The sequence below is a fragment of the Anser brachyrhynchus genome (assembly GCF_964034855.1).
Source record: "Anser brachyrhynchus genome assembly, chromosome: 2".
NCBI lineage: Eukaryota > Metazoa > Chordata > Aves > Anseriformes > Anatidae > Anser > Anser brachyrhynchus.
Window position 1 is genome coordinate 75,354,902 of NC_137695.1, and position 24,225 is coordinate 75,379,126.

Below are 24,225 nucleotides of genomic sequence, written 5' to 3' on the forward strand. Positions count from 1 at the left end.
CCACTCTTCCCTGTCTAAATCTCTGTTTGTTTGGTTTTTTGCTGTACCTGTAAAAGGCAGCTTTAGAAATGCACAGATAGACAGATGAATCCACCACATGCACAGCCAAGAGATCCGATGCTCTGCACATAGTTGCTCACGTATTAAAATCTACGAAAACTATGAAATTTCTCTGCCTAGGCACTAAGGTAGCTGCAGTCAAAGCAAAGAAACAAAAGTTTAATGTGGCAATATTCAATTCTGTAGCACTGAAAACAAGGTTTCTGTACTTTAGATAAAAAAAACTAGTAAAGGTAAAGCAAATTAAGCCCCAGCATACATATAAAGGAGTGAGGACCTGGGGATCATGTTGAAAAAAAAAGGGGGGGGGGGGGGGGGGGGGGACAAACAAACAAACAAAAAAAACGGAGAGAGCAAATAGGGAGCAAAAGAAGGGAGGGAAGGAAAATCCCCCTCGTGGAGCACCAGACTGTGAAGCTCCCAGCAGAACAGGAAAGGCCATTCTGCCTCATGCCTGGGGAGAGCGTGCCCACAAGGAAGACAGGACCCCGAGTTTCCAGTGCCCTGACTACAGGACTGGTTTTGGAGCCAGTGCCGTGACAACACAGGGCTTGTGCTGACTCCAGGCCAAGGGGTGGAAGTCCAATAAAATCACTTCAAGCAAATGCCTACTATCAGCCTCAAATGAGGCCTGCAGCGAGACTTTGAGAGAGCTTCGTGCATTCCTAGTCCTTCAAAAAAAAAAAAAAAATATCTTCACCAAAATGACTAGATTTCCACTGGTTCCACCACAATACCATTCTGGAATTGAACATCCTGCTTTACTTTTCAAATGCCTGGTCTCCATTCCTGTCTGATATATGTGAGACCATAACTCACCATACTGCTGGTGGAGTCCTGGCTTGTCATACAGTTTAGGTTAGCCCATAAAGAATTATTAAAAATATCCTTCAAGCATCACAGTACTTCAAATTAGTCAGAAAATCTATCAAATCAAAACAACCCCAACAAAATAAAAAAGCTACAGTAGAAGTTATTGCACTTTCTCAGGAACGAATACAATCCAACAGTTAGTAAGAACTAAAAAACATTTTCTTCTTCTCTCTCTCTTTCTGAAAGTAGGGAAAACACTCAAGAAAATTCCTATGTAGGTAGAAATTTTCAGACGTGCACCAGTTGCTCCTTTTTACTGATCACCCTTCTAAGCAGGTGAAATCAGTGCAAGAATTCAGCCATCTGAACCATAGAGTCAATTACAAACCTAATTTCAAGTTGAGCAATGACCCATAATGTTATTGTGAAGGTTTTGTGATAACTCTTTCCTTAATTCATGTTCCTCATATCATAATATAGCTTTGAACTTTCAAACTTTGTATGACATTCTGGTATACAGAAGTTGTCTTGTCCACCTTTTTCATATGAGATACTAAAGAATAAAAAGATCAACTATGTAACTTGTAGATGTTTAAGTATCTAAGTGTAGGCAGTCCAAATTATATCTCTTACGGAAAACTGGGTATTAAAAATGACATCCTCACAATGAAGTCCCTTTTAGACTGATGAAAAGAAAGATATCTTGGCTCCTACACCATATGCCAATCACAAGCTAAATTATCCTGTTCATTGTTATTTTTGTGGTATTTCTTTTTAATAAAAAGTGCGAAAGGAGTAATGTCCAAAGAAGAATAACCCTATCATTTTAAAAGCTCTATGAAGTAGCAGGAAATTCAGCTGCTAATGAACACCTATAACCTTAACTGTATCTATGAAAAAAATTGCTTTGCCTGACTAAATATTACTTTGAGAAAAAATGCAAACTAACAGTAAAAAAAGATGACATCTTCAAAAATATTGCAACCAAAAGATATAATTCCACAAATGGAGTTTATATGAACATATTTTTTGTATATAGGAAGACTGAAGCTTATCTGCTTTTGTGTGAGCAGAAGGGGTTGATGAATCTGATTGCAGAATGGCAATTTAAGCATTAGTATAAGATTAGGAAGTGATATAACTTTCAGTGACTCTAAAACAATATACACTATACAGTCCATAAAAACAAAAACAAACAAACAAAAACTCTAAACCCCTCTCTCCTGTCTTCCTAAGGGTCTCATTTAAAAGTATAACAAATTATTAAGCCTGTCACATGTCTTTAAATCTATCTAAATAATCCACCTCCATTTTAACACAACCAACCATAAATGTTACATTCTTGAATTTTTCGTTTTCAATGGCGTCAGCTTCAACAATTGCCACCCCTCAGTTGTTTTCTCTTACTGTTCTCCTCTTTATACCCTTCAGATGACAGAAAAATAGCATTACTATGGATGCATAGGAACGACTACAAAACATTCTGCAACTCATCTTGTTAGCAGCATGTTCTTCTTGTACCTGCACAAATGCTTAGATGAGCCAGCACTGAACAACAATGCAACAGTCCTGTTCTATCTCAAAAAATCAATTTACAATCTCCCACATGAACCTCTCTTATTCTGCTTTTGTTTGTCCTTGTTTTCTCCTTATTAAAGGAAAATTGCAAAAGCCACATTTTTGTCGCTGATTTTTTTTGGTCAATTAATGAAGCATGCATATTTGTTTTATTTGTTTTCAGAGATAAGGTTAAGGGATGTAATTTTAATAAATTATATGAGTAATTGGATGTGAATCATATTTCTTCAGAACCTACAGCACATTCAGTTTTGCCTGACTTAAATTCCTAATAGAAGACAGGTTTCTATGTATGTATATAGTCAATTTTTCATGAACAGAATTAGAATACAAGAAAGAGACTATATAATAGAAAAGAAAAAACGTTATCCTCCAAAAACATGGAGAGTAGTATTTATTTTCATATCCTTTTTTTTTTTTTTTTCCAAACAAGGTAGCAGAGAAAGGACTTATCTGTGTCTTAATAGTTTAACTTAGCTTTAACTCTCATCTGCCTTCTAATTCACAGGCAAAGCTAGCTCCACCATAGACTTTCTGTAAGCATAAATGGAAATCTGCAGAAGCTGGCTACAGGCAGCCTTCCGAAATACACTAGCACAGACTGGGAACTAGCTAAAACCATCCCTAAAGTAGGAAGTGTAGGAAGATGCTGACATCCCATCAGCCCAGCACATACGTTTAATCAGAAGAAATGCTCCTGAGATGTCCCCAGGGCAGGAGGAGCCATGTCCCATGCCTGGGGGTTCTGCAGCACAGACAATCCCTTACTCACAAAGCAAATTGAACTATCTCAAGTCTCTTCTTTGTCTTAAATAATTCATCTTCTTTTTAATTCTTAGGCTTTAATTACTTTGTCAGTCTTTTTCCTCTGCCTCAAAAACCAGTGACTAGCTGAGCTTGTATTCATACAACAATACCCTGTCACTTCTTGTTCTCTGTCTCATTCTAGCTCCTGGTAAACTTGAACTACTTTAAAGATCTGTGCTGTAACCCACAACCATGACACATGTGCAGTGAATACATACTACAAAAAATGCAATTTTAATTGGTGCTCATCTGAGCACTTTCCATGACACTGAAATACTTAAGGAGCTCCACTTCTCTTATGTTTGTGCATATGGAGTTGTCTTCTAATACACTTCTAGGAGTAACTGGCTAGAAGTTTATTTATTCATTTTAGTTAGCAAGAAAAATATTTTCTGTTAGGTGTGTGTTTAAATAAAAATTACCCAAATGCAAAGGAATTTTTATATTGGACTTTTTCATCAATCTGTACTGTTGTGTGTAATTTTCAGTGTGATACCATGTTAACATTTGTCATGCTTTACTACATAAGTTTGATTTTTTAAAAATAAGCACCTGTTTATGCCACACATCTGTTCTGCTTGTACTTTCACAGACATTAAGCAAAAAAAAAATAGTCTTTTCTTATTTAAGGCTATTTCATACATGAATTCATTTTTTGTCTTTTCATTGGCAGAAAACATTTTAAACTGCTGTAGAAAAGTAACTGTTATTCCTTTTTGGCTCATGTACTATCAAGGCAATTACTGACTATGCTTCATGTCCATAATCTTCACCTGTTACCATACAAAGGTGTTAACTTCATTTTTTTTAAGTGATCAAGGTAGACAGTGACCTCCTCCAGTGACCATAAAGTATGATACAGAACAAAACTATGTTTTAAAGGCTCTGTTTTTATGCAAACACAATGTTATTACTTCTGTTCATTCATTGGAGTTTGTCCCCTTTGTATAGTAATACAAGGCAAACAAAATAACTCTGTTCTTAAGCTTAATTCTATTGAAGAACTCAAGATCTCAAACCTTTCAAAAACTGTCTGGATGACTTGGTGAAGCTGTATAACAAATTAGATCTTTTCAACTTATAAGCTAGGCTAAGTTAAAGGAAGCAGGGAAGTGAAGAGGTATCACTTTATGATACATATTTTCTCATCAGAGACTCATGAAAGGCCTCATTCCCTCATTGTCAAGTTCAGAGTTATGTTTCCAGGGTATGGTAATTGCCAAACAGTAAAGCCTACCTGAAGGCACCACTAAAGGAAACGAGACCTTGACTATACCTGCCCAACCTGAACTAATTATGGGACTGTGCTATGTGCTACAAAAACAAACCAAGTGCTGATAATTGTAATGGAGGGGCTTATCCCAAAGCTCTGGTCTACACTACTGTGCCCTGCTCTCTGCCCTGCTCTAATGATTAGGTAGACACAGAAGAGAAACAGAGAAGCACAGACGAATTCTTACCAACTTAGCGCTGAGTTAACACACGGGCAATAGGAAATCAGAAGGTGATAATAACACAGGTAATAAAAGCCAGATGCCTTTTATAGAGAAAGTAAAAGAAACTGGCCTGGCGTGATGTGACCAAAGCAGCCATTGGTGACTTACACCAACCGGGTTGGAAAGCAATAAACAGTGAAAACAACAATCCCTCATGGACAACATCTATGCACAGAGATCCCATTTTACTTAATAAATTCATTTTACATTATATGCCACTGAGTGGTTTAGTTCTGTCCTTGCAAGAACCTCACCCATGACAGCTAATCTAAAATATCCAGTTCTTTAATTCCCCATCATGGTTCGGTTTTCCACTGGGATACTAGGCTTAGGCAGTCAGTAGCTTACCTAGAGTCTCTCCACCTTATGCTTAGGAGAACAGAGAGGCATATAGTCATTTTTTGCAGCCTTCCACCAAGGAGTGTCTAACCCAGAACAAATCCCAAGCTTTCTAAGCTTTCCACTGTACCTACTGCAGCCATTCAGGTACTAGCATCACCAAAAATCTGCTACTGGTGTGTTTCATTACTTATGAATCAATCCTTACTTACCAGCTTTTACAATTCAGACAGTCCAGGCCAGCCTCTCCCAGTGGTCCTCTTTGTAAAGACCCCAGACCTGGAGAACAAACTCCCTCAAGGCACCAGCCTTTGTACTGTGCACCTCCTTCCCTATCCCAGTGTAGCTCAGGAATGCTAATTAAGCTCCTACTGTCTGATAACATATGCATGGCACTATTTTTACAGTATTATACAAATATTTAAAATGTTTTGACAGACTGTGTTCTGAGAACACTTAACTGAATATCAAATGACTAAATCACAGGAGTTCTTTTGATGACAGTACAGCTGATATGCTGTAGCACAGGCACATGCTCAGATACAGTAAATGGATATTTATAGTTTGCAAAATTGTGAAAATGACATTAAGCAATTCAATATAAACCAATGTTTCAATGTTCTGGGAGGTTGAAACTTCACAGCATTCTTGATTTTGGTGTTTTCCCTACTTCTCAAATGCCTTCTTATGCCTCAAAACACAGGCTTATAAATCTGAATTTGTACGTAGATACAGTAAAAAGCCAATAGCAGCTAAAAAATACTACCTGCCTCCCAGCTTACAAGAAAGAGGATATACTGTTTTATCTATTTACCACTGTAAGGTACAAGAAAAGTTACGTTATTAACCTTTTTCCCCTTTGGTCTTTCTCTAAATTATTGAAACACTTAACATAATGTTTTGTTGCTGTTGCAGAAAACAAACCAAACTGAACCTGAACATTTAGCTTTAGAGGTCTCTTCTCCCATCCATGTATGCACATACCCTCTATTAGCATTAATGAGAATTACCCATGCATATGGATGAGAGATCAGACCCCTTAATTTGTTTAGATGAGACCAATTTTAATCAGTGTGAGCTAATGCATAATTTTGTAACATGCTTGTGTGGCTGGTGAGTGAACATGTTTGAGGTTTTCATTTTACATTCCAGAAGCTCCTGTGTAGGCTAAGAATTTTGAAACAGAAAAACATCAAAATATTAGTCAAGAATATTATTCTCATGGTTCTTGTTCCCTGACATAAAGAAGGGGAGCCAAAGTGACATTGAATGACCTTGTAAAAGCAAACCAGGGCAGAGAGCGAGTGTTAAATGCCAGAAGCATGATTTCACATTGAATCCCTATCATTAAAAAATAAAAAATAAAAACTCCTACAGCCATCACTGGGTTCTGTTATAATAAAAGACATTACTCTTGTCTATTAAACACAGGTCAGTAAACTTCTATTTCTAGTGAAGCTTCAAAATTTGCATTACCTCCTAACCTCACAGCAACCTTATACTAAACTTGGTAAACATGTTTATTCAAACAGAACAAGCATCAAGAAAAAATATTTAAATGCATTACACAAATAACACCAAAACACATCACACAAGGTGAGATCAAAGACCTGCTCAGGGAGAATCTTACGATACTCTGACCTCTGTTCTAAAATCAGCTTCAATCTGAAAAAAACAACTCCATTTTTCATGTCAGATGCACTATCTTACCACTCTTTCATTTTTTACTGGTAATCATGTTTTCTAACTCACTTCCATCGATCCTGTTCAATAGAGATCAGACTTTTTGGTGGGATGTGTAACTATGAAGGCATATCCTGTTTCTGTAGATAAAAAGAATGTGTAGATAAGAAGAAAGACAGATACAGAAATATTTTTGGAAGGAGTATTCACACGATCTCCTCAAATTGAAGGCGTATTTCTGTGGGTAAAGGACAATAATTTGCACCTGTAAAAATGTATCCATGAAAGAGACCAACAGTATAGACCCATTTTGAAGATGATGATCTACAGACATGATTAGGCCTTTCTCTTAATCTTCCCTTTGACATTTCACATTACTGGATGTTCAAATGAGCTCTTTGACAAATGTCATTTGTAGTTTTAAAAATAGTTTTTAAGCATTCGCTTGTGCCTTCCGAGGTTCTGGATGAAGCCAAGAGTAACTTGTGCAGATCACCTTAACTAAAGGACAGTGTATCACATCCCACAATTAGCCAGTCTGAAAAGTACACAGAAGATTTAAAAGTGTATAAGAAGTTAAATAATTCTAAAAATATCTTTGTGTTAGGGTTTTTCTCTCTAGCTCCCACAAGGAACTAAGAGCTTTTGCTACTGAATGCTGTACAAGGCCAGCAGGAACAACCCAGTAACTGACAGAGCCACACAATGCTTCAGTTTCAAGAGGTGGTATTTTTAGCACATCAAGTGACGGAAAAGTGAGCAATCCACCTGGAAAGGTGAATTATTCCACCCCACTATGTTGCAGCACTCACAGTATCTCAGCAGGAAAGGGTAGAGTGCAAAATGTAGTAAGCACACGGGTAGGCATACACACTATGCTTTGTATGTATAAAATTCCCTGTACTTGAAGATTTGAAATTTAAGATGCAGAATTTAAGAAAGGAATCATGAGCATGTGGCAAAAAGCATGTTATAAATGAGTTTATAAATGAGTTATCACATGAGTTTTAAAGAAGGGTACATTTTCTTATATACACACCTTAAAAAAAGAAAAAAAAAGTCCTTTTCTGAACAACTTGGTTTCAGTTGTGCTCTGTTGCTTCAAACAAAGTATTTTTCATTTTTATACCTTTGGAAAGTTAAAAAGGTCTTCAGCTGATTAGTACATATTTTTTTTCTAAATCTTTAAGAACCTGTACAGAGTGCATTCACTTTTGTGTGAAATTTTAAAAATGTATTTTTACAAAAATATACAAGGTTAATAACCCACGGAATTTTACTTAGAGCTTAGTTTTCATCTGTTTTATTCACACTACTCTAAATTATTTAGGGCTGGGCCCATTGCTCTGTATCTTAGTTTAACCATAATTGCAAAGAACTTATTAAGATAATAAAGGTAGTACAGTTCCCCAATGAAAATAAGAAAGAAAAAAAAATCAGCTCGAAAGGTTTAAAAAAATTATTTTGCTTACAATCAAAGTGTATAGATGTATCTTATAATTAATAAGCAATCCACTGAGCAAAAACACCAAAAAAAAATCATAAGCATTGCCGCCTCTCCACAGAGATATCACAAACAGGGCAAAACTAGTGATTATATTTTTGTAAGTTCTGAGAAGAGTCTTACTCCTTTCCCATCAATTTCTATAAATGCCTTAATCACCAGGCTTAGGTAGATCAATTAAATATTCTCACTCATGGAAAGAATTGATTGAACAGATCTCATACTTGATGCAAAGGAAATACGTCGCACAGAACCAATTTTTCCTTCCTTCTTTCCTTTCTTCCTTCTTTCCTTCCATCTAACCATCAGCATTTGAAAAATTTTGTATGTATTTGTAAACTAAGTTAAATTTTATATGTATTTGTGAGCTAAAATTAAGGACTTCAAGTTCTAGAAGCTGGGAACACTTCTATAAAATCATTTTTGTGAAGTTTAAAGGAGGGAATGAGGGCCTAGGAAGAACTTTGCCACAGAACTGCTGTCAACTGGCAGAGAACTGTAAGAGCACCAAACAGGGCTAATGGGGAAAAAAAAAAAGAAAAGAGAGGTTGCATCCTTCTGAATCCTGGATTTTTCTTCACTCTCTCCAGAAACCTCTTACTGATTAGCTAATATCCCAAAACAAAAGTGAAAAAATATGAATGCACATATAGTGAAAATCATAGCAGCTCACACAGTCTAGAAATACAATTCCATAAATGTATTTACAATGGTCTTAAGCAAATTGAGTTAAATTCAGTTAGATTGATAAAAAATAACTGTCTAAATTCTTAGCCAAAATTCGTGTTGATGTTCTGCATAGTCATTGCCTTTTCAAGCTGCTCCTTTCTACAGCAAACATTGTAAGATATCAAAAATTAATTTTATGGCTTTGACTATTTTTGTCTTGAATTTTACAACTATTTCACATGGGTTAATTTTATTATAAATTTTGTGAAGAAAAAGACTAAAACACCAAAGGAAAACAAAACAAAACAAAACAAAACACTGATGAAAAGAAGTATTTAGTGCTCACAATTGTAAACCCACTTCAGAGAAAGGTGCAGCTGCTCACCACCCACTAGATTCATGCTGTGATGGCACAAGACAGAAAAGGAAATCTGTTGAAACCCTTTCTTTCTCTTTCAACAGAGAACCTGTTTTTTTTTTTGAGAGCTGCTCCAATTCAAAACAGTGAACTGAAAAACTAGCCAATTCCATGCCCGCCTGTGACTTCTTACTAGCAAATCACTTTGTGTGTCTTTAAATTAAGCATGTCAGTAGTCTTACTGTACTCAATACCACTAGTCACATGCTTAAATTGGTTTGGAAACTTTTTTAGATAAGAAGTTTTGAGTATTACAACTCCTCTTGTATTTCTTCACCTGTGAATTACTTAACATTCTCATGCCATACATACAACAGCATAAATATTAGTTTATGAAAAATTATATAGCTATGAATCATGATAACTGAAAACCCTAATTTTTATATGAAAGAATCAGAATCAATTTCATTTAAGGCAGTTATGGATAAAATATGGAAATAAAGTTATTTCTGATGCTAGAAACTTTCTAAATTGGCATCTGAACACAGCTTCATTTGTGGGATCTACGAGTTCTCAATTCTCATGTATTACTACTTCCAAAACTATATACCACTAACTCTTCTGAATTGCATTTGCTATTCAAGCATAGTTTCACACACACAAGCACACCACACAAATACAAAGCTCTGTTGATACTAACTGAAAATTTTCAGAATCTTCCATCAGAATATAATAAGGATAGATGGTGAACTAAAACTTAAATGCTACCTATAGCTTTCATACCTCTGACAGAACCTGCTGCTTCCCAGGTAACTGCTTTCCATGGCTCTCACTTAATTGTGCATGAATGCATAGAATTAATTTCTGGGGTTCTGTTATTTCCAGTGGCTTCAGTTCCTGTGGCCTAGAAGATGGATGGATATCATAAGAGTTCTTCTACCTACTTTCACCAAAGTTTTGAAAAAAAAAAAAAGGAATCTCAAATCTACCGAAAAAATTGACTAGAGCAAGTTTTAAACTCTATCATCTATAGCTTTCACCATGATAGTTCAATGTCTTTTAAAGCCTGAAATGCAAATGAAATACAAGATGAAACTCAAGAGGAAACACTTCTGGTAACCAGAAATCAAAGAACTATTTTTTGTTGTTTTGTTGTTGACAATGTTTCTTTAATGATAGAATAACTTCAATCAATATTTATCTACCTGATTGTATCTTGTCCCTTGACGTAAGTTCTTGTTTGGACACAATAGCTTGGACAAATCAAAATTTTCGAATTCTATTATAGATTTGACAATCTCCAGGCAATCTGTAGATATTCAAATGTGTACAAAACTAATTATAATAGCAGCAATCTTTTTATTGGTTAGTTGTGTTGATTTATTGCTACTTTGCTAGGTGTCATTCAGGTCCACATGTAGACAAAAAACAACAACAACAACAACAAAACTAAATCCAAATTCAAGAATCAGAAAAATCAAACAGAAAACTCTGAGACATTTGGCTAGCTAGCCTGAAAATGTGTCCTCTATTCAGGGTTGGTTTCAGAGACCCTGCTTGGACTCCAAATGTTCAACATTATCTTCAGAAAGAGGAAGCAGTGCAGTCCATACTTTTCACAGCAGTACTTCCTCTCTTCACATTTCTCTTAGCTATCTAGCCTTTCCCATTTTGTGACACCTCTAACAAAAACTCTCTGTTAAACTCTGAAAAACTGATAGGTCCTGAATTATCAATCCAAAAGGCAGCTGGAAGGAATGATATGGCATTTCTCACATAGGGAAAACTTATTTTTTTCGTTCTCTTTTTCAGATGAAATATTCCAAAACTACATGGGCAACTGGAATGGTTTTAAATTCAGAAGGAGAAAGTCCTAATTCGTTCTCTTAACTTTTGCTTATGAAATCCTACAGTTCTCTGAACAAATTTTTGGATATGGGTCTGATCCTGCTCATGCTCCATTGAGATCATGTGGGAAGCTGATGAAGCATAAGGCATTAAGCAGGCTTAGCATAAAGCTTAGCTGGTGAATAAAATAAAAAGAATGAGTTTTGGTATTCTTTGTGTATTCCTTTAAGATGGAAGATATGGGAATACAGCATATGACTTGAGTCAAGTCGAAGAGGCATTGAGGGTGATTTCATAGAACTTTTCTGCTTGTCTTTCCAACTCTGAACTCAACTGTCACCACTTTCATAGGATAAGCTTCAGCTTTTGGTATTCTCTTTTTTGGTAGTGGTATTGCAAATGTTATTACAATGTAAGTAGTGATTTTAATTATCAGATTAAGAGATTCAGGCTTCCCCTGAAAATATCGTCATACTGTACTTAAAATACAGCTTTCCAAGGTATACAAAGATCACTTCAGCTCCATTGCTATTGTCTGAAATAGGCAGCAACTGAAACAGTTGTTTCATACAGTCTTTTATTTTATATTCCTTAAGTATGGGTGATCCAAGGTGATGACAATGTTTGACTTGAATTTTGAAAGTTAGAATACACTAAGGCAATTCACATCAACTTAATGCTAGTAACATCAAAACCAGCATATTATCCTACATTTCCCATTGTTTTTACTTTCAACTATGTACGTCTCACAGAATTCTGCTCTTGTGGTTAAGTGGGAATCATTTTCTGGCTATTTGCAAGACAGAGTTTGTGCAGTGTGCATAGAAGTGACATACACAGTTGTTTTATTAAGAACCTTAGTCATCTCTTTCTTTCTCAATGTAGTCAGAAGAAAGAAAATTATCACTGACAAGAAATACCAGGATGACAGAGAGCTTCTGTTGCATCAAAATAAGGGAACATTATGGAATTTCAAGTTTAGCATGTATAAAATGCAGGGAAAAAAAAAAAAAAAGACTTAAAGGTGGGTAGCATAAAGGAGTATGGGCATAAATCGGCATGGATTTGTAACTTAATTACTTCAATTTAATTAATTATTCTGATGACTGCTTAATTCATTTACAGAATTTCATATAAAATTAATGGAGGAATAATACTAGATTATTTTCTGGTTTCATTCATACAGAATTTGTTTATTTTTTATTATGAAAAGGGGAGCCATGAGCTATAATTACTATATTCTCCCTCTTCAATGGTATATTTGCATTTACTCCCACACTGTATTGTTAAAGTGTTTAATAACTGAGTTATGCTTCAGTTCTTCCTACTTGCTGCATTAGTTATTAGAAAACCTGAGTTAGAAGTACTGCCTAAGGGCTTAATCCATCTCACAGGGAAGTCGATAAGAAAACTCTGTTCACATCACTGGGACTTGAATTAGTCCTAAACACACAGCACAGAATCCAGCTGGTAGTATAGTTCTCATGTTCAGTTTATAATTCAAACAGAATTCTTACGAATATGGGACAAGTTAGCAACTGCAATAGGAATAATCTAAGAATATTCTAATTTATTTTGAAGTGAAAGTTACTCAAAGCAAGAAGAAGGAGAAGCTAGAAACTAAAGAGATACTATGAATAATGAGGAGTTTTATTAGTAACTACTGAGAGGAAGTTATGTCCAGATATTTAATATATATATATATATATATAACATTTGATTACAGTAAGTTATTTCTTTAAATGAAGTTATAAAAATGAAGGTTTTTAAAAAGAGTGGGAAAAACAGATTTGTGTCTGGTATGCTACTTTTATGATAAGACTCCCTGAAAAAAGGTAAGAAGAAGGTTTTGTGCAATAACTTCACATAATGAAATCAAACCAAGTTATTAAAGTTCCTGCAGATATAGGAAGTAGGTAGGAGAGATAGTCTTGACTTCACATATAGAAAGTTGTAGGGGTATAAAAAGAACCATCAGTGTCCTTCATATAGTGTTCAGAACAACTGTTCTTGACTTTTTAACAGGCAAGAATAGTGCCTGTTTCCTCATGTCTTCTGAAGTATAATATATATTACAGAAAATAAGCACTGTTATTTTTCTCCTCTTTGAAACTGAATTGATGCCATCTCATGTCTGATTTGTTCCTGTCCAGACAGAAAACTGGAGAAAAAATTCAACACACCAGAACAAAATTCCAAAAAGAATTTTGCTGGGGTTTGACAGGATGACTGGTCTGTATTGCCTTCATAACCTACTGGACACATCACTTCATGACCCCTAGTCTGTTTTATGTTCACTTTCTGTATTTGAATACAAGGGGAAAACAGACACTAGTGCAGGAGCTGGCAGGGCTCACTGAGAGGGCTTTAAACCAGGAAAGGAGGGGGATGGGGAGGGAATAAGGCTCGTTAGAGGTGTGCCAGGGAGAACAATGTCAGGGTCTGGGGAGCAGGCAATGGCCCAGCTGAAGTGCATCTACACTAATGCACGCAGCATGGGTAACAAACAAGAGGAGCTGGAAGCTATTGTGCAGCAGGCAGGCTATGACTCGGTTGCCATCACAGAAACGTGGTGGGACCACTCTCATGACTGGAGTGCTGCAAAGACTGGCTATAGGTTCTTCAGAAGGGACAGGCAGCACAGAAGGGGTGGTGGTGTGGCTCTCTATATTAGACAGTGTTTTGATGTTGTGGAACTCGAGACTGAGTCTGGGAATGGTAAGGTTGAGTCCCTATGGGTTAGGATCGGTGGGAAGGCCAAAAAGGCAAGCATCCTGGTGGGGGTCTGTTACAGACCGCCAAACCAGGATGAGGAGATGGATGAGGAATTCTACAGGCAGCTGACAAAAGCTGTGAAATCGTCAGCTCTTGTCCTTGTGGGGGACTTCAACTTCCCAGACATATCCTGGAAATGCAATACAGCTCAGAGGAAGCAGTCTAGGAGGTTTCTGGAGAGCATGGAAGATAGTTTCTTGACACAGCTGGTTAGTTAGCCTTCCAGGGGAGGTGCCCCGCTGGACCTTCTGTTCACAAACAGAGAAGGACTGGTGGGAGATGTGGTGGTCAGGAACTGTCTTGGGCAGAGTGACCACGAAATGGTAGAGTTCTCTATTCTTGGCGAAGTCAGGAGGGGGACCAGTAAAACCTCTGTCTTGGACTTCTGGAGGGCAGACTTTAAGCTGTTCAGGACACTGGTTGGCAGAGTCCCTTGGGAGGCAGTTCTGAAGGGCAGAGGAGTCCAGGAAGGCTGGGCACTCCTCAAGAAGGAAATCTTAATGGCTCAGGAGCAGTCTGTCCCCACGTGCCCAAAGATGAGCCAGCATGGAAGAAGACCGGCCTGGCTGAACAGAGAGTTGTGGCTAGAGCTTAGGAAAAGAAAGAGGGTTTATAATCTTTGGAAAAGAGGGCAGGCCGCTCAGAAGGATTATAAGGATGTTGTAAGGATGTGTAGGGACAAAATTAGAAAGGCCAAAGCTTATCTGGAACTCATTCTGGCTACTGCTGTTAAAGACAACAGAAAATGTTTTTATACATACATCAACATGAAAAGGAGGACTAAGGAGAATCTCCATCCTTTACTGGATGAGGGGGGAAACTCAGTGACAAGAGATGAGGAAAAGGCTGAGGTGCTTAGTGCCTTCTTTGCCTCAGTCTTTAGTGGCAAGACCAGTTGTTCTCTAGATACCCAGTACCCTGAGCTGGTGGAAGGGGATGGGGAGCAGGATGTGGCCCTCGCTATCCATGAGGAAATGGTTGGCGACCTGCTACAGCACTTAGATGTATGCAAGTCGATGGGGCCGGATGGGATCCACCCAAAGGTGCTGAGAGAACTGGCGGAGGAGCTGGCCAAGCCACTTTCCATCGTTTATCAGCAGTCCTGGCTATCAGGGGAGGTCCCAGTCGACTGGAAGCTAGCAAATGTGTGACGCCCATCTACAAGAAGGGCCAGAAGGTAGACCTGGAAAACTATAGGCCTGTTAGTTTGACCTCAGTGCCAGGGAAGCTCATGGAGCAGATTATCTTGAGTGCCATCATGCGGCACCTGAAGGGCAATCAGGCAATCAGGCCCAGTCAGCATGGGTTTATGAAAGGCAGGTCCTGCTTGACGAACCTGATCTCCTTCTATGACCAAGTGACGCGCTTGGTGGATGAGGGGAAGGCTGTGGATGTGGTCTACGTTGATTTCAGTAAGGCTTTTGACACCGTTTCCTACAGCATTCTCCTTGAGAAACTGACTGCTCTTGGCTTGGACTGGCGTACACTTCATTGGGTTAGAAACTGGCTGGGTAGCCGGGCCCAAAGAGTTGTGGTGAATGGAGTTAAACCCAGTTGGAGGCCGGTCACTAGTGGAGTCCCCCAGGGCTCAGTACTGGGGCCAGTCCTCTTTAATATCTTTATCGATGATCTAGATGAGGGGATCGAGTGCACCCTCAGTAAGTTGGCAGATGACACCAAGTTAGGTGCATGTGTTGATCTGCTCGAGGGTAGGAAGGCTCTGCAGGAGGATCTGGATAGGCTGGACCGATGGGCTGAGGTCAACTGCATGAAGTTCAACAAGGCCAAGTGCCGGGTCCTGCACCTGGGATGCAACAACCCCGAGCAGCGCTACAGGCTGGGAGATGAGTGGTTAGAAAGCTGCCTGGCAGAGAAGGACCTGGGAGTATTGGTTGATAGTTGGCTGAATATGAGCCAGCAGTATGCTCAGGTGGCCAGGAAGGCCAACAGCATCCTGGCTTGCATAAGAAACAGTGTGGCCAGCAGGGCTAGGGAAGTGATTGTCCCCCTGTACTCGGCTCTGGTGAGGCCGCACCTTGAGTACTGTGTTCAGTTTTGGGCCCCTCGCTACAAGAAGGACATGGAGGTGGTCGAGAGAGTCCAGAGAAGGGCAACGAAGCTGGTGAGGGGTCTGGAGAACAACTCTTAACGAGGAGCGGCTGAGGGAGCTGGGGTTGTTCAGCCTGGAGAAGAGGAGGCTCAGGGGAGACCTTATCGCACTCCACAGGTACCTTAAAGGAGGCTGTAGCGGGGTGGGGGTTGTTCTCCCACTTGCCTGGTGACAGGACGAGGGGGAATGGGCTAAAGTTGCACCAGGGGAGGTTTAGGTTGGGTATTAGGAAGAACTTCTTTATGGAAAGGGTTGTTAGGCATTGGAATAGGCTGCCCAGGGAAGTGGTTCAGGCACCATCCCTGGAGGTCTTTAAAAGACGTTTAGATGTAGAGCTTAGTGATATGGTTTAGTGGAGGACTTGTTACTGTTAGGTCAGAGGTTGGAGTAGGTGATCTTGGAGGTCTCTTCCAACCTAGATGATTCTGTGAATGTACATAAGAACTACATCACTACTAGAGTTTAGTACAGGACACTATAAAAACAGTTCCTTCTTAGTGATCACATGCCATAGAACTGCAAGTTAATTGACATAAATGAATCTACAATGATTAACAAAGGAGCATAGTGCTCTGCCATGGTTAGCATCATTTTATTTTTTCCCTGGAAATTGATATTTTACATAAAAAACTTCATGATGTCTTTAATACTCTATGCTTTCTGCACCAGTGTGCTGATGAGTCAAGGTTATTAGTGGCAAAATTCAGCTACAGAGCAATACAGGAAGACAAATAATTGTCATAAAGAACGCACACAGAATCCAGAAACCATTACACCAGGAATCCATAGTTGTACGTAATTTTCTTAATGTTGTTTTTTTCTTCAAAGGATTGATCATGACATGGATGAACACAGTATTGTGTGAGATGCTGTAAAAACATATCACAAGGACAGCTCCTCCCGTGTTTTAAAGACATGGTTCTATTTTCTTTCCCTTTTGAAAAAGAGAATATCAGATCTTGATCCAGTAACACTAAAATTAATATGACAGATCTTCCACTGGATCAAGATCCAACATTCTTTTTTTCCCAGTATAATGTAAAAATGAACAGCTGCTATGAAGTCAGTACAGTTGATAAAACTCAGTTGAGGAACTGGCAAAGCAAATGTGTTGTTGATCTCAGTGTGAATTGCTTTTAGTGATGAGATATACACAATGTCTTGCTATCTAGGCATATGACCTTTTATAATTTCTTTCATTTACATGACAATAACAATTCACTCTGAAATAGAAGAAAATGCAGATGTGATTCTATCAGAGAGATACTGCCAGTATCAGATCTTAAGAAAACTAATAATACTCTGGAATAATCTCACTGAAGTCACTCGACAGTATGTTTGAGACACGATATACTGTATTTAATTGAGAGAAGTGTTTACATGCTGTATGCAGTTTCAAGGTGCACTTTCAAACTTCAACTGCTAATGTGACCTAGGTGGTCTTCACAAAGAATGTCTTGGAAGAAAACGACAACTTGACCATATGAAAAAAAATGATGAGACAGCAATCCTTCAAGTTTAGAACAAATGATTTGAAGAAATGCCATCTTATTTACATGAGTAGTCAAATTAAATATTCTGTCTACGTTATTTTCCCTCAGTAGTTTTAGGTGAACCACAGTCTTTCTTTTATTGCAAAAGAAAATTTAAAAAGGTTGATAAACACTGAATATAAGGTGTTTCATTTTGAGACAAGGTCTAACTTTGCACAGTTTTTACTCACAAATGTGGTAGTGATATTTATGTACATGTATATATCACAGGAAGTTGTACAAGGATGGGGATTAGGTAAAAACAGAGCTATTCTAGCCTAGTTTACACGCAACTGAGGCTTTACCGTTGTTCTAGCATATAGGCTGGAACTACAAAAAGGAAACATTATCTTCCTTTGTGATCACAGGAGCACAAGTTTGCTGCTGAAAGCCCCAGAAAGAGCTTCACAAAAGATGAGCTAGTCTTACAGACACTCTGCAACAAGTCATCTGTGTGACTATGGAATAGGTATTTTAAAAATATGTTCTTATCACACACAAATGTCAAGTCGTCTTCGAAAAATCATTGCTACTCAGCTTAATCATGTTTCCTGCCTTAGCAATTGATAGGTTGTGAATTGACAGAAAAATGTATTATTTCTAGTGCTAATTGCCTGAATACTTCTGCAATTTTAAAGGCTTCTACAAATCCGATACATGAGAATCAGTTCCCAGACATAACTTATTATCATTATTCTAACATCACAGTGACAGCTTCCACTCTCTAATTCCATGTAGTCAAGAGAATTAAACAAAAGAAAGCGGAAATAGCTTCTTTACCTACTGACAGACTGAGATATTTACTTTCAAAATAATTCATAATGAACCCCTAGTAAAGGCTTGTACTCTGATCATCTGGCATTCAGTCACTCTTTGCCTTTATAGGGTGACTAGCAACACTTTCTCAGGTACCACTTGCCTGCATTCCCAAGTCCATTCTGACACTACAAGCATTAGCCCAGCCGCCTTGCATTTCTTCCTGTAGTGTCATGTAAGATGTACTCTACAGAAAAAAAAAGGGACATCAACCTCGAAAGGGAAGGAAAAAAAAAATATCCCGCAACCATGCCCATTCAACAGCCAAGACCAAGATCTAGGCTCTGTCAGAATGATTTCTTATTCCATTTTACTGAGGCAGTGCCATGCTTTATCACTTCTGAGTTCATGTCTTACAGCTGAGGCAGCCCACTTGAATTGGTAAGTTGTTTAGTTAAAGTATACACGTGCTATTCGCATTGTCAGTATGATTTAAAAGGAAAGGTTATTTTGCAGGTGAAATACAGCCACAACTGTGACAGGAAGATGAAATCCAAAACACTACAGCACATATAACTAATTGCCATGTGTCTCACTCCGCTCCTTCTATTCCCCATTTACAGAAATACTACAGTCAGACTCATGACACTGGTGGCTCAGTGGTCGAGGTGTCAGCTTTAGATCTTCCATGATTTTGTAACACCCTTGGTACAACTGGTAAAGTAATATTAGTTAAACCTAACAAACTACTGTCTCTGTCGTTACACCACTACATATACATTTATACACGAAGTGCAATACAATGTGGAGTAATTCTGAATTTTCCTTGTGAGTATGACATGGGCAGGTGTTGAACATGTAAATAATTTGTTACTATAAAAAACGTGCTTCCTAAGTTCAAAGTCCTCCCTTTTCAACCACAAAGTTTACGCCTCATTACACCTGCTCAGAAGCAGCTGTATTTATTTATACATTTCTTAATAGAGGTGAGTTGAGTTGCTTAGCTTCCCTTGTCCAGTCAGGGTGCTGCTTTAATAATATAGCTCAAGTATTGCCATAGTGGCATAGACATATTTTTAAAGCAAAAGGTTTTGTATTAAAGTACAAACCATATCTAAAAAGGGCCATTTGTTCCAACAGCAGGGAAATTAGACGCTTTCTTGTTGTAATTTACAAAAAGAAAAGCCCAATCCAGAATGCTAGAACTGCCCTGTAACTCTGTTTAATTTTATTTCAATGTAATTGAAAAATCTTGTGAAGGCAATGTTGAAAGTTGAGCTCATTTTCCATCACACTGCAGTGTAGTACCAAACACTCTATGCATTTCATGTAAATTAACAACATTATCAGACTACAATGAATCTAAACACTACTCCATCTGTACTTTCTGATATGTGAATAAATAAAAACTTGAAAGTAATGCAAATGAAGTCACCGACAAAAGATCTGTAAAATTCAGAACTAGGTCAAAAGTGAATGCATTAGTGCTCAATATAATTCCATCCAAGGCTTTAATGTTCACCTTCTTCTTTTGTTCTTGAACAATTGATTATCTTTCAGTAAAGTTTACACGTTGCCATTAAATGTTAATAACACATTAATATTAAACACACCATTGTAACGTTAGTGAGACTATTAATATCCTCAATCTTTGCAGGCAATATTAGAAATTACTAAGATCAGTATCAATAGTCAGAAACATAAAAATCCTGTCTTTTTGGAATTGATAGCAATAAACAATGGGCAAGGTACAATCGACTGTCAATACAACCGTCTCTCCTTACAGAACTATAGGGAATGGGGAAACTGGTGTTAGGAAAGAAAAGCCAGCGTTCTTTAGAGAAGATATTCCTCTTAATATTTCAGTATTTTGTTCTCTAGTTTGCTCAAGTTAAAAACAAACAAACAACAAATTCAACCCTATAGCACTGATGGGCAGAAGTGTCACTGCCAGATTCCCCACCACAAAAAAATCCTTCTTAGGCAGGGCATTGCTGAAAGAGCACAAAAAGACTTAAATATGCACAGTTGCTCTAGATTTCAGTCCCACTAGGTGACAACAGCTAGCTAAGTACACATGTGCAATAAGCTTTACATTCCCCCAAGTGTGCTAAATCATTGTGTTGGCTCAAACTTGTTTTTTAAGAGCTTTGTTGACTTCACAGCTGGTGACTTGACACTTTCCATCACTCCACCACTTGTCAACAGATGCCTCTTACTTATGCACAGATGCTGAGTATCCACCCAACCCTAACATTAGCCTTGTGTTTTGAACTAATTGGGCCAACACAGTTGTAATTAAGATTTGAATAATTAGAAAACGAACATGATTACTTTCACAATTAATCCTTATACCATAACATTACATTCTCTTTTGGACTGTCCCATGTAGCTCACATTTGTTTGGGTCCTGCAAATGCATCACCCTTCCAAATAGCCGAATAAAAACATAGTTTGCAGATTTAAATTAATAACATTTTAAAGAGCCCAATGCACTCTGATTTTAAAGAGTATGATTGGACAGATATTTCATTCTATTTAACCATTGTGTGGATTCCCTCAGAATCATGCAGGAAGAAAAATCATACACGAGGATGAAAAAAGATTTTAAAAAACAGTGTGCAAATATATGTGGATCTGGTGTAATGTAAAAGCTCTTTAACATGAGCTGATCTGACACATTCTGTTTTATTCCTTTGACTTGGTGCCTGCTTAAAAACGGTGGATGCTGGGTTATCAAGCAAAGAATCCAGGTGAGGGGAAAGGGAGAATTTCTTCTAGGTGGGGAGTCTGTCCTGCTGAAATGGCAATTGTAGTACTTGCAAAGAATAGCAGATAGTCTGATTTTAGACTGAAGATAATTAAGAAAAAGAAATAGTAGTAAATAAACAATTGGAAAATGGAATGTGTTTAGGAAATTTCCACTCAAAGCATGAGGGTATATCACTTTCCTCATCCAAAGTATGTAAGGTCTGAATGACTACATACACATCTCATGCCTTGGGTAATAAAACTTACTTTACACAATGCTAAAGATTTATCTGCTCATTATATGCAAAATTAATGTGTTCACGTATGTGTATACTCAGAGAAATACCTTTTTATTTTTCCAATACATTTACTAACATATTCACAGAAAGAACTCACTTATCTGCCAGTAAAAATCACCACTAGTTAAATTTTAATTATTTGGCATTAGATAGAAAGAAGGAGAACAAGAGAAAAGAAACATAGCTGTACAGGAATATTAATAAGAAGCATAATTTAGAAAATCTATACTCTGTTTATAGAAAGTAAAAGGTAACCCCCCCCCTTTTTTTTCCCCCCCCTTTGGCACTCCAGATAATCTACACAGTTCTTGACACAGTGCAGGAAGTCTGGTATGTTTGCGTCAAAGAGATCACTCATAAAGGCAAGAATATTGTTTTATACGATACAGTTGAGAAATAAACAGCTGTAATCTCAATTGTGTGTTAAAAAAAAAAAAACAACAACAAGGAAAAGTAAATACATATTATCTGCAATCTTAAGAAAGTACATTCAGCTACTGGGAGGAGGGGGAGTTTGTTGCAGATAAAGACTCCCTGGAACTCAAGATTTATGGTTGCTAGCCTCCACCAGGTGTTTAAACCATATTATTTGCACAGATATCTAAACTTACTTTAAAGGGCATTTCAGGAACATACTTATCAGGGAAAGCAAAGAAGCAGGAAAAGGAAAGGAGAAGTGGCTCACAGACAGGTTCAAAGGAGAATAGGAAGTGTTAAATGGCAGCAGCCAGTAGCAGCTCAGCCTCCCCTGAGACAGCAGCAGTTCAGTTCCCCTGAGGCAGAAGAATGAGAAAAGGCTGTAATTACTGGCTGCCATTGTTAGTGAAAATAAATATACTGCTTCCGTATTCAGTAAGAAATATAGCCTCAGTCTGTCTTCCCCCACCAACTTCTTAATCCAAACTACAAGTGCTTCTGTTTATGGCTACGATAATCCCCAGGTTAATATCTGACATTAGAACACTTTGTGATCACAAACCAATCTCATATAAAAGTTTGAATTAGGTGTTGTCAAGCCAGTGCCTCATTATTTCCTTAGGCACAGAAAAGGGAACATGATGATAAGAAGCTGCAGAGGGTAACCCTTGGTCTGCTAAAATAAAGTTAGAAGGAAACAATCTCTTAACTTTATGTGGGGTGGATGTAACAGTTTCCAAATGTTGGAAAGTGAAGCCTTTCTGTAGGCAATGTGAGAGGAAAGGAGACAAGCCAAATTAAGTATTAAATGGCAAAAGAATATTAGAAGAGGATAAAATTAATTTCAGTACTTATACTACACACTTTTATTTGTCTGAGAGAAAAAGCTCAGCAAGTGCTGATGGCCTCACACAAGCAATCACAGCGTTGCCTAGGCTCAAATGGTCACAGCTACAGTACCGTCTAGCATGTGGCACTGCTTGTGGCTTAACAACCACTCAAAGAAGGAGCCTGTCCGTTATGCATGGCCACAGAACGACGCCTCACCCTGGACACAGCAGAGAAGAAATCAGGATGCCAGTAGCTCTGAGACTTTGTTTACATGGTCTGTGAAACTTCAAAGCCATGGCAGGGAGTTGGGGGGAGTTTTCAATCCTAGCTGCTCAGCTGGATTTTCTAATGCTATCATTCATATTCAGTGTACCTCACAGCGATACCTTGATCCAGCTCCTGTTCATGTCAGAAAAGTTAAATCTTCACCCAGGTTCTGTTGTTGTTGGCTATTTAACTTGGAGGCAATATACTGAGCAGACTCCGTAACTTCTTTCCATTCTGTGGTTGGTAAACATTAAATCAATTTTAATAAAATTAAGGCTAGCTTATAGCTTTGTACACCAACCTTACTACAGGAGGGCTGTTTTCATGATACGATCCATAAAACAAAGTATATTGTCTCAAAAATGAATAAGATTATCTGATTATAAGTCTCTTTAGAGTGTTGATAAAATTTGATAAAATAACATTTGGTTTCACGGAGAGCTTGAGAATTTTAACAGTTCTGGAATTTCAAATTCCAACATACATGTGATTATATTCTTACACAGAATTATAAAGTCATACTTCAAATAGGTCCTAGAAAGGGAATTAATTTCCCTTTCTTTGTCCATGTTTCAGTTCAGTATTGGAGCTATGGATTGTTGCCAAATAAATAGTGAGATTTTTATTTGTATTCCTAACTATTGGTCAGAATAAAAAATAAGATTTAACGATGTTTTAAAAGTAATTACAGGGGAAAAAAAAAAAAAGTCTTAATATTGATAAAGGCCAGTGCCTCATTGGATAGTTGAAAAGAAACTGAAAACTAGAACAATAATTTTGATTACTACTTCTTTGCTTTCTGACAGGACATATTTCTCTACTTCCTTGTATTATGTTTTTCCTTATATGCTAGTCACAACATTTATCTTGGTGTTATGGCTCTCTCTGCCTTTTCAAATGCCTGCCTTCAGGGGTACTGATGCTACTAAAGGACATTATATTTGGTAGATCTGCATTAAAAATCACTTCTTTTTCCTGACAAGCTATTTAAAACATCACATTTATGCCTTATGAATTGCACTTAAAAAATATATCTATATATCCCATGAAACCTAGACCCATATGACCCAAGTTTGTTTCTTTGCAAGAAAAGCAATTTCTAGCTGGGGACATTATTGCTGAAGGGCTCTGAAGGAGAAATTTTCCAATACACGCACTATTGCTTATTTTTACTGGGAAAAGGGAAAATATCCTATCAGAAAATTCAGAAGAATTACACCAAAAATGGACAGTTTTACTATGGACATCAATAATGCCAGACCAGTATTTGTCAAAAGTGCAATTTAAAAACAAGAAAGGCAGAAAAACCATGTAGCACTAAACAGATACAAC

At 37.7% G+C, this 24,225-nt stretch overlaps 1 protein-coding gene across 20 annotated transcripts in view; it reads right to left on the reverse strand.

The window, feature by feature from the left end:
- The window catches only part of CDH12 (cadherin 12), a 573,314-nt gene that overhangs the window by 202,514 nt on the left and 346,575 nt on the right, over window positions 1-24,225 (reverse strand). For 3 of the 20 annotated variants that reach the window (XM_080580155.1, XM_080580171.1, XM_080580166.1), the window contains one exon: window positions 10,091-10,211. The exons of 16 other annotated variants lie outside the window; for them this stretch is intronic. The gene's annotated coding sequence lies outside the window, so the exon portion shown is untranslated. Of the gene's footprint in view, window positions 1-10,090; window positions 10,212-23,012; window positions 23,033-24,225 lie in introns of those variants that run through there. One more of the 20 variants, XM_080580174.1, reaches the window with a different exon arrangement.